This window comes from Lathamus discolor, chromosome 11 (genome assembly GCF_037157495.1).
Source record: "Lathamus discolor isolate bLatDis1 chromosome 11, bLatDis1.hap1, whole genome shotgun sequence".
Classification (NCBI taxonomy): Eukaryota; Metazoa; Chordata; class Aves; order Psittaciformes; family Psittacidae; genus Lathamus; species Lathamus discolor.
In genome coordinates this window covers 2,194,372-2,210,179 of record NC_088894.1, presented here as the reverse complement: position 1 = coordinate 2,210,179, position 15,808 = coordinate 2,194,372, and the positions used below count along the sequence as shown (strand labels likewise).

The window sequence follows — 15,808 nt, the reverse complement described above, 5'->3', positions numbered from 1 at the left end:
GTCTCCCACGTTACTGGTACCTTCAGGCTCACAACTTCTTTCTGCTCATTAAGACACTCGGTTCTCTTATTTTCCTTCTGACTGGCCCACATGAAAAGAAACATCAGCCATCTGTTACTCCCCCAGTTTTCTGGATCACAAGGGGTTTGTTGATTAAGGAGGAAGTGTTCCAAAAAGGCACCTGATTTCCAAAACCTACACTATTTCCCCCTAAAATTATAGTTTCTTTGCTTGCTTTCAAAGCAGAAGTCCTACATATTAATAACACACCGGCCTTTACTTGGGTCCAGATTCATGTAGAGCACATGTATTTGCACAGCAGTTATTTACAGCACCACACACTGCTCAGCCTGAGGAGCATAAATGCTTGAGTTCAAGTGGCCAAATATCTTGGGAGATCTGGACCATGCCCATCAATATATTGTCAGAAAACCACAGCAGTTTCGTGCTATTTAAGATCTCAGCTATTTTTTGCACTTCTCTGCAAGAATATTTCATCATGATGCCTTCAGGCCTCATCCTGTCACTCTAAATCTCCAAAAGTGCAGGGATATTTATACCTGTGCTGCTTCTTAGTTTGTCAATGAAAATGATTGGGCTGGCACAACTACAGCAAGTCCCCTCCCACCATGGTGTCTGTAGAGCTTGGAATGAGCATGATGACACTTTGACATGTTTTATTCCTGATTCAATTCTTCTCTAGTTGGCATAGACTAATGACCCATATGGGCCTATTGTTGGACCCTACACCAACTGAAGGGAAAGCATCTTTGATTGACACTCACAAATATCAAGTTGTGCCTCTGGGCTGGCTCAGGCTGAAAATGCTCTTGGCAAATGGAAACAGTCATGTCATTTTTGTTTCATTGCTCAACAGGAAGAAGATATTTTCTCCACTGAGCAATATACATTAAAGTTGATTCTCTAAGGGGATAAAATACTCCTCTTTTGATCTCCTATAGCATACTTCCAACTGGAACTGGTTTCAGATCAGCCATTCAGCTCTGAATGAAACTTGGGGGTGTAGAAATCCATTCTAGCCTCCAGGTTTAAAATCAAATGGTTCCTTCTTTTACAGAACAAAACTGTTGGTCTACATAATCATCTACTCCACGGGTTTGAAACCCTTGTGTGGGATACCCATACCCAAGGTACACAGGATCTACCACTGATACCTGGAAATAAAGGGTTAACATTGTGCCTGCTTGCTTAAGCAGTCGCTGTGCTTGAAGCAGAACCGTAGGAGTTAAAGTTGCTAGAATGCTGAAGCAGAATTGTAGGAGTTACAGCTGCCAGGCAGAATTGTAGTAGGTAAGATTCATAGCTTAAGATTTCAGACATTCTTGTTTAAATAGCATCTTTAGAAAGAAAAGGAACAAAAGATAGCCAGAATAACAAAATTTGCAAACTTGACAGGTTTCTGCTTTAAGATACATAAAACCGGCTTGTACCGAACCTGCGGTTTGGACAGGAGCTGAAACCCCATTGAGTCTGTGTGAAAGCAAGAGGTTACTCCCAGTGATGAAGAGGAACTAGAGGCCTTCATCCTCACGACCCTCTAACGACCACCACCAGGAGGCACTGCGCAGGCGCACCAATGGGACAAATGCCAGAAAACTAATTATAATACTAGAGGGGAATAGGTTTTGCATATGTATTAGGTGTGAAGCAATCTCTCGTTTAGATAATCGTTATATGTAATATAAACGAGCTGAGTGACAAAGAAAAGGCGTGCATGCTTTTGGAGGAGCAATCCCCATGAGCCTCAGCACTGAATAAAGCATACCTACTTTACAACTCTAACGAGTTGTGGAGTCAATCCGCATATCACCACCTCCTGCCATCTGTGATGATGGAAATTCAACCAGACTCTTTAGAATAAACTGGGAGGGAGAGATTTGGAGGAATGGACCATCTCCAAAACCACAACGTGTCTCTACTTACTTCCCTTGAAGTCTTCAGGGCTATCTGGATCACTCATTCTTCCAAATGTCAGCATTATGGACTTGAATAGAAATGGGAAAGGACTCCCCAGACTATTCCACACAAAAATAGGTATGGATAAAAGAGCAGCAAATAACAAACCCCTTTCTTGTTCATAGCAAGGCTTGTGCTAACATTATTTTTCTTGTAATCCTCATGAAAGCATTTCAGTGCAGTCAGAGAGGAGCTGACTAATTTGTGGGCTGCAGTAAGATTTGTGTAAAGGAATAAAGAATGTATGAGCAAATGACCCCCACTGCATGTCCAGAAAGTGCTCATCATAGAGTATTTGCAATCCTCAAATACTCTTAGTCATGATCTTGTTACTTGCGACAGAACCAAATCAGTCTTTTGGAAGAGGAGAACTGATTCACAGATGATGTCCATTTTGTGGGATGAAAATCCGGGTGGATGCAAAGCTGTTCCCATGTGGGAGCAGTTGAGTTTGATCACTTAGCTTAGGTACATATAACACAGGTATAAACTCCATGAGTAATGGAGGCTTTAAATGGATATCAGACAGCTCCTCACAGCAGAGTGATAAGAAAATCAATCAACTATAATAGCAAATCCAACAGGCTGTGCTGCCAGGACACAAGAACCATTTTGCTCTCCATACTCAAACATCTCCAGCAGAAAAGGTTCCTGTGGCACATCCTTTCTGCCTGAAGGTGATTTCTTATCATTGACCTGAGCTTTCCTTTGTGCAAGGAAAAAAGTGCTGCCCACTTAACATAAAAACAAAAGAGCCCACAAACACAGTCCAAAAAAGCAGGAGTTTTACTTACAAATCGTAGGATTAAAACAGCTATAAAGGTTCTTTTCAATCCTTATTTGCCCTATCCTACAGAAAACATACACTTCACTTCTTGACTAAGGCTTTTTACAGCTGTAAGAAAAAGACAGAGCTTCCTAGGTGCTTATTTAACATCAGTGGCTGAGGCTGCTGATGAGACATCACAAGCCCTCTGATGTGACCCCAAGACAAGGCAGTCCCAGCTCCCAGCCTTTTACCCATCATCAGTGAGAGCCCTCTGCCAGTGCCTCTGCCCCAGGGCTTCAGGGGTGAAGCCAGCTTAGAAAGCCAAATCTCTGCCCACATTTCAGCATGGTTTGTTCTGCTCTGGGAAATGTTGTTTCTTGGACCTGTGGAAAACTTTGTAGGTTTGAAAACCCACAGAACAGCAACATTTTTATGTTGCTGCTGTCACTGGGATTTGCTATTTTTAAGTTTCTTCTCTCATAAGTGAAGGAGCTTTGGAATTCATGAAAGGGTTTCGTTAAGGGATATTTGCTTCAAAGAACTGCCTCTGTGAGCAGACCCAGCCATTGTTTGCTCCTTTATTCACAGAAAGCAAACACAAACGTATAAATTATGTAGACATAAAATCAATGCAGCTTCTGAAGGGGGGATTCAATGAAACTGGATTTGAAGGCAGAGAGCAGCTCAGCTCAGCTATGCCGGTGACTCACAAGTACCACTCACACCAGCCCTGCCACTGATTAAAAACCAAGTCAGGTCCCATGCAGAAGTGATGCTATTCTAATATCACAATCATTTCTTCTGCTGGCTTTGGCACTCAGCTAGGGTTAAGCCATTTTGGCAAGGTGTAAATTGCTGGGTTGCAAGGAATGACATTGCCCAAGGCAAGCTCTCAGTTTTGAAGAGCAGGGCAGGAGATCATTTGTGCAAGAGACAGCACAAGAGCAGGCAAGGACCTGACAGTCTGAATATTTCCATCAGGATCCCAACAGTAGCAACCAAAGCTTCAGTCGAAGACAATCATTGCTAGGATACAAGAAAATCTGTCCAGAGCCATAGCAACAACTTATTACAAGCAATGCCCCAGACACTCGAGGGGATGGTTCACCCTAGATCAGCACCTCAGCTTCCTGGTGTTTATCCAAAATACAAACATCTTTACCCAAATAATCCAACTGGCAACAGCCAAAAATCAATTCAACGGGAAAACAGATGCCTGCAAAAATGGTCCCTGCAAAGATCTCTGTTGAGGTGAGATCCAAGGGGTCAGCAATGTCACTCCCACATCAAGCTACACAGCCCTGGCAAGGCTCTCCGTGCCCCTCAATTGCCATTGCTGCCTTTGGTGGAGACTTTAGCCACATTTAGGGACACACTCGCCAAAAGGGTAAATTTATACCACATCTCCAGGGAAGCTGTTGGGTGTTTCATGCAACCAAAGCTAGGGATGACGCTTGGCTGGCCAGCGGCATCCCTTACAGGGTACACGAGGGTATGACTTGGCCCATCACGTCCTCCTGCATGGCACTGCTGGACACATGTCCTGCATGTGTATGCAGCTGGCAGGATCAGCAGCTCTTAATGCCAAGCCCCTAGAGCAGTGAAAGTACATCAGAGGCAGAGCCAGAAGAAATCAGTTGGAGAAAAAGACATTTTCATATAAAAGCTGTCCTTTTTCCACTTTGAGAGAGCCAGGCAAACCTTCCAATGCCATTTTGTCCTGCTTTTTCATGTGCTGCTGTTTGCTGCTCCCTTCCTTTGTTCGCTGCAGGTAAAATCCCCTTCAGACCAGCACTGAGCATCACCTGATAAGGAAGCGCAGAGCAGCGTGTCCACCATGATATCATCTGTGGTTCGGCTGCCACTGAAAAGGTGTTTGTACTCAACAAGAACGATCCTTAAACCCAGGACTAACTGTACCAGAGCAGCCTTGGGCTTTGGGCATCAGCTGTCAGGAGGGATGAGTTTCAGGGTTTGTGGCAATCCCAAGCTCTGTTTTACCTTATGGTCCAGGGTGCAGTGTGTGTTGACTCAGACTGACTCAGCAAGATGCTGACTCTACCAAAGTGGCTTAAAGATATTTGTACCGGGCCAGAACAAGACACTAATTGCCTCTGTATCCACACAGTCCTGACCAAAGGTGAACCTGGTTTGAAATCAAGCACAGGATGTTTCAAGCAAAGCAAGTGAACCACACACTTCTGAAGACCCTCTTCTAAAGGCTTCAGGGCTGGAGCCACAGCAGAAAACAGAGCTGAGACTACAGGAAAAGGAGCAGGGTTACAAACGCTTGCCCAGAGCTGCCTGCTTAGGTTTCTTTTAGGTTTTAAAAGGTTTCCTTGCTAAGGAAGAGTCCATGCAGCTGAGGTGTGATCCACAGGATTCTCTCTACCTCCTTCATCAGCTCACAGGCCTTTTAAAACCAACCTTTAAAGTAAAATATAGCATTGTAAAGGATATGAGAATTCAGGGGAAATGATGCCTACTGAGGCAATCAGCTTTAACTCCAAAGGGCTGTGAAAGCTCAGACATATAGAGATCCCACCCCTGCTGTGCGCAGCAGCAACACTGACCCTTTGGAGCAAGATGCACGACCTGGCCTTGGACTAAGTGGGGTTTGCTGCTACTTCCCACATAGCTCCAGGCACTGCTTCCATTATCAGGCTATTGGATGGAGTTTTTAGTTGTTTTTCTTCCTGCAAGGCCTTCAGATACTCATTAATCATATAGTGATGGGTAACATTGCCATTGCTGGGCAGGGGCTTGACTGGTTGCAGCACACTGAAGATACAGAGAAGCTGATTGCCCTGTGTGAAAGCCCAACAAAAGAACATGGAAATGCCCAGTGTTCGGTGGTGCTGGTGGATGTGGTGAGAAGCATTGCTAAGGACTGGTGACTTCAGCCCTTCCTTGGATACAGAAAAGCCAGGTACAGGGGAAAAGCTCTCATCTAAGAAGCACAAGTTGCCATATGGAAGTTGGATGGGTGCTGCTACCAAATCACCACCCAAACATCAGAAAGTGCCCAGCATCATCCTGGGACACTTAATTCTTGGGAAAGTAAGATCCCATTCCAAGCAGGGCAATGATTCCCATGAGGATCCATGTTTTCAGACTGAACCCAGATGGTGCAGTCACACTCTCCTCCCAGCTCTCACTGCTGGGATCAGCTCAATTTCCCTGTCTTTCCCAGACTTGGCACTGGTCCCCCATCTCCAGCAGGACAGCCCCTTTCCCTCCGGCCCCATTTTAATTTACCACCTCCCTTCCCCAGATCCATTCTCCTGGCAGAGGATGCTGCGAATGATGCCATGTGTGAAGGAGCCGAGAGCTGCCCTTCAGGGGAGGAATAAAATGACAACCAGAGAAGTCTGAATTAGTTAAGTGTGCACAAGGGAAGCTTTGTAAGCATAATTAGAGGTAATTAGAAGTCCTCCAAAGCCATTCACCAAAGCCCTGCTGAATATTTATTGCCCTATTAGGGACTGTTCACAGGTATTCACTAAGAGAAGTGGTAGTTTTGGGGGGAAGGCAGTGATGTATGTAGTCTTAAAGCAATTCTTCCCCAGAATTACAGTGCTGTGGCACTTATATGATTTTTATATATATATATTAACTTTACAGTGAAGGACAGTGCCTTTTATCAGGATATGTAGAAGAGGTGACCTGACCTCAATACAAACAGCCATTCACCTGCTCTTTCTACACCAGTTTGGAGATACATTGAGGAATCAAGGTGTTACTTGCACCCTGGGCTGTATGTATCCTTCTGTGCAGGCTCAGGAAAGCCACTACTCATATCAGTCTCTCAGGAGGAAGGAAAAGTTTTGGTATCCAGAGCACACAAGTCAAACAGTGATCTGCATCTCAATAGTCACAGCCGATTTAATGATGCTCACATGGTCGGGATATGGGCCCTGAAACCATTAGGAGAGAGAAGGTAAGGCTGAGATGCTGTGGTTTAGTCTGGGTACCAAAGTAGGATTTCGAAGGACTTCAGTAATATCTGCTGAAGAAAACGCTACACATGAATGAAACTTTCAGAGTCCAACTCAGAAACACCTTCCCTTTAAAATTACAGATTGTGGAGCCATAAAACATCCCCTATTTTATATTCTTTTAATGCAAAGCTGATATTTACAGCTAAGGTAAAAAAAAAAGAGGTGAAGAAATCATAAACAAACCAAACACACAAAAAAAAATCTCTGCATCATCTCTAAAGCCTGAGGATTTTAAGCTTTTCTCAGGATTTTTGAGGAACTTATACATGGGTTTATGGAAAACGTGCTATGCACAAGTCATTTGTCCCTCTCCCACCCACCCAGTAAAAGCAGTACCAGCCCCATTGGCACTGGAAACCAGCACCCACATTCCCACATCAGAAAGACAGAACAACCAACACAGGCAGGGAGCAGAGGGAAGGAAGGAGAAGTTTAATATCTCCAGAAATCCAGGCAAGAATGGAAGTTGCTGCAGGGTATGTGCTACTCAGAGGGATGAGGTGGGCTTTCAGGGGCTTTTGTCCTGTGTTTTAAGCACAGTGGATGTGCTTTGGAAGTAAAGATCATTTACCAAAGTGGGTTTTCATGTTCCTTATCCAAACACCTACAGAGGGGTGTATGAGGCTCTGTGCACACACCAGCTTTGCTTCTGTGATTTCAGCACTGAAAGTGTTTGATACATCTCACCATGAAACTATGGTTAAAATTAGGGGACTTGTGCCTCTGAAAACATGCAGGTACCTTGAATATTCAGCCACTGACATGTGCACAGCACCTATATCCTACTAGGGAGATGAGCAGAACAGCTTATGCACACTCGTGGTTACACAAGCTGCAAATCAAACCTCCTCTTGACATGCATCTCTGGGAGACACACAAGATAAATATAGAGAAGGCACCATCTCAGCTAATTAAGCCCTCGCAAAGGTGAACTGCTGCAAGTTTAATTAGCTCGCCAATGTTCGCATTGCAAGGGTGTTTAAATCAAAGTCAGCTTCATCCGCATCTGATTTGTAATGTACGGGAGTCCAGACGGGTGAGTAGCCTTTACCTTCTGTTGGAAGCAGCCCATCATCACGAGCACAGGGAAAAGAAGGTAATGGCATCAGCAGGGCTCCTCTAGGCAATGTCTTACATTCTTCTGTTAAAATTATTCATCTGTTATTAAGTTTAACATCACACCTGGTTTTACGGAAGATGATCAGCTCAAAAATCCTATTGCTCAATTCATTTCAAGCATCAGCCCTCCTTTGGTAGGAAAATGCTTATAGAGGGGCACCAGAAGGGCATTGGGTGACTCTCTTAGTGAATCCCACCACTGGTGATCCAGCTGAAGGTTACCAGAGCTCCTTCCCCACAGACTTTTGCTTCCCCACAGACTGAGCTTCTCTTAATGGCATTTTAAATAGAGGATGCATTGGAGTTTTCCAGGAAAGGAAGAAATCTGAGGGGGGAGAAGGGCTGTAAGTAAGCACTCCTGATAGCACATTTCACCTTGTAACCACACTCAGAGCTCCTGATCCAAGCCAAGGCTCTTCCCAGAGAAGAGCAGCACCCTTTGCTCTACGTCAGCAGTTTGGTGCAGGTATTTCTACAGGCAATAACGAAACACCATAAATCAATAAAAGTGTTGTTTTCAATGACATCTTGAAACCATCGCCTTATTCTTCTATGCACAGGCAGACTCCTTAGCCAGACAGCAACTATATAAAAGAACCCATTTCTATATGCAGCAGTAAAAAGATCCTTTCCCTCCCCTTATTCCTTTGATTTAAAATCAAAAGGGTACCTTAATTCTGTCTGAACACATCAGCTGTTCTGCTCTGCCCATATGCGAGTAAGAGCTAATTGGAAACACTCTGCCAGGGATGATTCAAAAACGTTCTTCCCAAAAGCAAATCTTGTGAGTCTCAGGCTGTCCTACACTCAATTACAGTAATGATTCTCCCCTTTAATTCCATCTCCTCCACAGTTCTTTGATTCCACTCTAGCATCTTCCAACCAGGATCAACAAACAATTTGTATATTTGCTGAAGCTTTTTTACTCTTGCTTTACTTTCAAATAGTAGGAGGTATGGTTCGTTAAAGTTAAATACATAAAATAAAAAGGAGATAGAATATGTTAGTAACAAGGAATTACATAGCGCCTGGAAGAGAACAATTAATAACTGCTGTGAAGTTGAGTAAGAGCCACAGAATCCATCTGCATCCTAACAGGATTTTCCTTTGTAAAGGAAAACATGAATTAGAAATCAGCGCTTGACATTTCTCTATGGGGAATAAGAGAGAAAGAGTGACACTTGACAGATGGCAGGGAAGTGACAGTGCGCTCCGCGGAGATGTTCAGATCGTTTGTTGACAAGGAGAGTTTAAAAGCTTAAACAAAAATGAGATATTCCTGCTCAGGCATTCAGTGAGCTAACGCTCAGCTGGGTTTGTGATGGAGGCAGGAAAATGCTATTTAAAGGCTCTGAAGATCTGAAGGAGAAAAGCCCAGCTCTTGGATGAGCACTTCCTTTAAAGTCCAAGTTGTGGAAAACCGATAGCGCGTGGGCGTAGCTTTTTCTCTAGGATAAGTCTTGAAAGCCAGGACAGGAAATAGGTTGAATAAACACAACTTCAGTGTCATAAGAAATTATAGGTTTGCATTTTCCCTAAAGAGTCTTTATTTTTAAGCAGACAGCAGAAACTCTTTAAAGCCTCACTTAAAACCCCATATATTTATAGATCTAGACACCATACCTATATATACATGTACACGAAACATTTATGTTTAAATGCGTAGATAAATATAAACCAAACAAATAAACTTTTATGTTTCTTTTTTACATGTTTCTTTTATTTTCTCTCACTGAGAGGGACGCCAGAACCCAAGCGCCACCATTTGCAGTCATTTTATGGATGATGAGTCTCCCGCTGCACCCAAGTTTGCTCCAGGAACTACTCAAACTACTGAGCCAGGCCTCTTCTACAGCATCTGCAGCCAACGACCTGCTACGACCATGTGTAAGAGCACCATCTGGTGACTCTTCCCACAACAGGAGCATCTCTCTTCTTGCAACCTGTGTGCAATCAGCGGAAATGGAGCCTCCAGAACCAAAAGCTACAGGAATGGGCCATTTCACATAGTTCATCACCTATTCTTATGAGTTCCTTCCACCATTTCCTCTAAAATACTGTATTTTTATTCCAGGGACTGACTCTTTTCTAACCTCATAAGGATGAGGTGAAGACAGGAAAAGGCTAAAAAGATGAAGTCAAACACTGTGAATCTTCTCTTTTCTAACCTCTTCATTGATAGTACCTAGACAGAGGATTCTGCCTTTTATTTTCTGCAAGCTTTTCTCCTTAGAACCTATTTTCCCAAGTATTTTCTCTTCGTTAGAAACGAAACAAAGAGAAAGCTCATTCAAAGAGCTGCAGGTGCTCCTTGTCTGGTGGAGTCAGTACAACCCAAAGCCCAGGAGGAGGAACAGCCACCAAGGAGACAGTTTGTAGGGTGCGCTGTGTGAAAAAAGGTCATAAAGAAATGGGTGCATTTACAACAAGAAAGAACAGACTCTGATCCCCTGTTCTTGTGGCTCAGCACAAAGTTAGAACAGGCGGGCTGCTAATGGAAAAATCAACACTGCTTTCACCGCATCCCATCAAGGTGGCAACCATCAGCCTGCTTTTCAGCAGCACCATCAAAGGAGGAAAGCTGGGAGCATCTCTTGGCACTAACAGGCTGCTGTGCCTGTGTTTACTGCAGGGAGAATGACTCCTTGTCAGCACTAATTCTCCAGCAGGACTGACAACCATTTAGGGGCCGATTGGTGTCATTAGATGTGGCTTGCAGGCTCCCCAAGCTACTTTTGGTTGCAATTTATGCCATGTTGTCTTTCAAGATGTATGGGAATGGATGAGGGGAGCAGGGAGTGCAGTGGGTTATCTATTTCCAAACCTCTCCAACAGTGTTTGGGCAGTGGCATGTTACTGAAGGCTTAAGGATTCACTTGGGGAGGCATGGAGAGTCAGGAAGAAACCCCAGATCTGCTCTTCGCCACAATGCACAGGCCTCTAATGTCCCCTATGTTCCTCTGAGCATCTACACATAGCAATAAACAAGCAACAGCTCTCAGGGGGGAACGAGCTCCTTTTTAGCACAGCAACACACACGAATTCTCACACATTGCTGGATCCCTACTTTCATACCACTCTCATGTTACTTTTTTAGAGCTAACAGCATGAATTTGTCCAGGGCTTCCTTCCTGGAATTGCAGAGGAGCACTGTAAAGCCCATTGCAAATATACTTTTTGACTGACAGCTTAAAACCCCTATATTCTCAAGTTGTCCCCTCATCAAATATTAATCCCTTACCTTGGGAAACAAAGGTTGCGGTAGCGCTCAGATGTTCAAGTCTGAGTGACTGGCACAATACTTCCTTAACAAGAGCTTGACTTTGATCAAGGGCAAACAAAACAGGGAGGCAGAGCAAGCTGCTGTTCGAGCTGGTTTTCCTTACTTTTAGGTCTGAGCTCTGGCTCTCACCCTGAAGCAGCAAACCAGCATGGGGCTTGCTGGAACAACAGTCTTCCCATGTCATCTGGACTGGCACGGGCATTGCACTTGTCATCAGGATAACAAGGCTTGCTCTTCCTTTGGACAGAAAGACACCAATATAATGGGGAGAAATGGAGAGGGTGAAACAGCCTAAGCAGGACCCCCTTGGCTTTGTTTTAAGCAATGAATAGGGTAGCCTCTCCTGTTGGTCCTTTGTGACCAGCCAAAATCCACTTGGTTACAGCAGTGGGAGAGTTGGCTGTGTCCTGACCACAGGTGTCAGATGCCATCAATGCCCACTTGAGTCTTTTCCATCTATTGGGCAGCTTATTTGCTCTGGCAAGAGATGAAGATGTTTTCCCCATGGTGAGCTGGTCCTTAAAACAACTTTTCCCATAGTTACACTGAAAAAAAATGGCTAAAATGCATTGAAACGACTGAATCGATTTGGGGAAGATGGCTGATCATGTTTCATTGCATGACACATTTGAGCCTTGGTGCAGTGATACAGTTTTATGAATCATGTTCCCACTGGATATGAAGGAGTTGCACCAGTTTTATGTAACAGTATCATTGGAACAATAAATCCCCCGCACACTTCACCTGGCTGGCTCTACAGTCCCTACAAGCACTGTACCTGCTGGGGTCTGTGTATTTTGGGGGGATGTTTGGATTCATCTGCACATACAATTAGGAGGGCTGATGTCACCAGGAGTTATTCTTAGCAGAGGGCAGGCAGGCTGGGATTTTAAATAAATACAATGTTCGACAGAATTTGTGTCAATCAAATGCTTCAATTCCAGTCTTGGAAATGAAAAGGCAGCAGATGATTGTTTTTTAGTTGTCAAACGAAAGGTAGGGTTGTACAGTGCTGAAGAGTAGAAGAAAGAGCTGCTGGGTATCTCAGCAGCCCTAAGTTTCCACTCAGCAATAATAATTGATGGCGCTGACATGCCATGGACAGAAATCCAAGGGCAAGTAAGCCCTGTAACGGGAAGGATACATCAGAGGGACGTGAGGTGTGAGGTCCATGGTACTGCGAGTGCTGACACGTGATGGATGGGCAAGAAGCTCACGTAACTGCAATGATGGATTATGAAAGCCGCCTTGACTGCAGGAAGAAGAATTGCTCTGGTGCTGAAAGGAGAAACATCCAGGGTGCCACAGGGAATGAAACCCTCTATTTGTGTCACTGGAGCCAAGCCAAAAGACTGTGTTTAGGATCTGCATGTCAGAGACACTGCACTGTCCAATTTCTTTTCTGTCTCCTCAATGGTGATTGATTTACTGACCTTGAGTCTAACACCTCACCTTATGAGCAGCACACAGCCTTCCCTGTCTCACTATTCTTCATCCAGGCTCCGATCTTTAAGATAGCTTTTCATACATAATCCAGGAATCTCATTTTAACTCAGCACAGAATAAGCTTTATGCTACTGCCAATGTGATAGGGGCTGAGGTTGGTGGCAAGATTCACCTTGCAGCTGAATGAGAAACACCTCCATTTAGGTCTCAAGAGCTGAGAGACGAGGCTTTGCTGACCTGGGCAATGAGAAAACATGTATGGAAAGGTCTCCTGTGTAAACTAAGCCTCTCGTCACTTCTGACGGTTCAGCCACCCCAAAGGGTTTGCTGCCAGCCCTGCTGTGAGCCCCATGGAGGGCAAGCATCTCTCTGTAAGCTGTTTGAAAGCAGGTGGGAATTCTCTGGCCCCCACATCCCCATGCAGAACCCTGAAACAGCAGGTCAGAAGCAGCCGATAACCGGTTCTACCTATAGACCGGGCTATAAGGAGGCTGGACCTGTTGGGCTGTCTGCTGAAACCTTGGCTCCTTGCATCCCCCAACACAGCCTTTTGCCTGCTTGGTATTCATCACCTTGCAATCTCCTCTCTCGCCTGGCTGCCTTGCCTTGCTTCCCTTTCCCCCTCCTCATCTTTCCCGACATCTCCCCCCCCTCCTCTTCTCCCCTTCCCTCTCATCTCAAATCGTCCTTCCTTTCATTTCCTGATCACTCTAAATCCTTTCTGACGTCTGAGCTTTTGTTCTGCTCCCTCCTCACCCCTGCTGGGACCTACTCAGACTTTCTGTTTACACGCAAGTCTATACAAATTCAGTATCTGACAAAGCGTGGAAAAAAGCCCCTCTGAGACCCGCTTTCCTTTTGCGGCACAGACTGTCCTTTATGCCAAAATAATGACTCAGCACTGCCGGGGGAGAAGGGCTTTATTTACTCCTCAAGTGGAAGAGGGATGCAGATGAGCCGCCCAGGCTTTGGGCTGAAGCTGTGCCTAGAAAATGATGCTTGCAAAGGAGAACAGCAGCGAGGCAGGGAGATAAGGAGGAGAAATAATCCAACAACACAGACTCAGCTCTTGGCTTTGCTTCCCTCTGCCTGGATGGACCAGAGGCCAAACAAGCAACCTTCCTACGGCTCTTGCCCACCAAACACGTACAAAGAAGTTCTTAAGGGTTGGCTTGCACCCTTTGTGTGACTTGAAACATAATCCCACTATAAAAAGAAATTGGTGCATTTGGAGCTTTCAGCCAAGTGTTCTTGAATGGTCACTCATCACCTTGACTCAAGCATCCCTGATCAGACACTTCATGCCATGGCATTTTACCTTGAGGACAATCAGCTGCATCTTTCACCACTGCCCACTTGAACTGGCTGCCAGTTTCTCTCTGACTCACAGCATTTTATTTTAAGCTAAAGACGTCTGGAAATGTTTGTCCTTTTGGGGGGAAAACTGGAAGTTTCGGGCAAAAAATGTAACAATTTTACATTTCTCTCCCATCCTCTTCTGCCCCAGCTCCCCGTAAGAATTGGGTCGTGACACTTGGTTTAGTTGGGAAGCTGTTGAAGAGCACCTATAAACAACCAGAAGCCACACAAAAGATGGAACAGAAAGGGGATCTTGCAGATAACCAAGGGATAACGCTTCAAATGCCCGCGGCAACCCCCTAATGGGCGGAATTAACGCCCGGCACGGCTTCAGCTGCTGGGCTGGGACGGGGCCGACCCCGAACAGCAAAACCTGAGCCTCCGGGGAAGATGAGAGAACAAGACCAGTGAGACAGGGCAGAGACACTGGGCGGCAAAACGCATCTAAACCCCTCCAAGAGAACTGCAATTGCGTGGGGATGAAGGCTGGAGGGATGCGTTAGCCCCTGGCATCCCCAAAGCCGGTATTTAAGGGCATTGAATCGAGCCTGGTGAAGCACTGGAGAAACAGATAACGCTAGGAGGAAGCGGAGTGTTTTAGCTACTCCAGCGCCTGTCCCTAGAAGAGGGGCCACCAGTCCCTCTTCTTTTCTCAGGAACTGTAAGAAATCAAGTCAAACAAAGAGTAAGGTCCCGAAAGCGGCAGCTTACCAGGATCTGGGTGATGACAGCCCATATATTTGGCTTCCAATTGGTCCGCAGGGTCTATCAGCACGGGAGCACGCATTTCCGTGCAAACACAGCGAAACGCCAAGCACGGGGGTGCGCAAGCTCGCATTGTAATCGAAAATCATCATGAACATAGTCGAGGTTTCATGCGGTTCTTCAGCCCCAACACCTCGAAAATCACGCCTGCTTTGAAGGAGCAAACCACCTCCAGGACCAGCTCTATATACCTGACCTGTCCGGAAACCAGGCGGGAGGGGCTGTTCAATCATTATCATCACCTGAACACCAATACAGCCTCACCAACATCGGCTCTGCCATACGCTGTGAACTTCACAGCTACTTTGCAAGTCCTGGGTGGTTCTCTTGAAGGGGGAGGATAAGGAGATGTATTTAGCCAACTTTACTTACGACCTCATCAACAATAAGGCCACAGCTTTTGTCTTAACTATGCACAGTGCTTTGATTTACACCGTATACCAAGTCACTGCCCTAAGACTAAATCACAGTGGAACTGCACTCTATCCATTCGAGCATAGAATATGGACCCAATGAAACAGAAACAAAGTCAAACTGTTAATATTAACACATGCATTGTATGGGAGCAGTAAGGGTTTATTTGTGAGAGTAGCACATTCAAAGCCCAATACGTTTATCTTGACACTGAACAGAAAGTCTGTCATTTTGAAATACATCTCAATGAAACCCCTGAAAAGATACTTGTATATATTGGGAAATGATGTGTTTGTATAGGAATCTGTTGTGATTTCTTCTCTTATGTTAAAAGAAGCAGTAAAACCCCTTGTGATGAATTTGGAAACCCAAAACCATCTACTCATCTTTTGTGTGATTTATCTGCTCTTGGCATCCTTTACAGATGGATTGCCCTAACCTGGCAGCAGCAGGAGAAAGGAAAAAGCCCTACTAGAGTTTCCTGGAAGCCCTGCATGGGGATATACTAGGAACAAGCTGATTTTACCCACACAAGATAATAATAAGCCTGTGGGAGGAGGCGATTAGTGGAACAGATTCCAAAGGCGCCCTGTTGAGTCTAATCTGTCTGTTGGCATTCTGCTGCTGCTGTTAGGTCTAAACAGCCAGGGAGTGAAGTAGCCCCGAATTTCCATG

The 15,808-nt window shown here is 45.0% G+C and overlaps 1 protein-coding gene across 1 annotated transcript in view; it reads right to left on the bottom strand.

The window, feature by feature from the left end:
• The window catches only part of CHRNA4 (cholinergic receptor nicotinic alpha 4 subunit), a 42,351-nt gene extending 27,469 nt beyond the window's left edge, over nt 1-14,882 (bottom strand). Inside the window, exon 1 of the mRNA XM_065691275.1 lies at nt 14,666-14,882. The gene's annotated coding sequence lies outside the window, so the exon portion shown is untranslated. The remainder of the gene's footprint in view (nt 1-14,665) is intronic.
• Nucleotides 14,883-15,808: the final 926 nt, after the last annotated feature.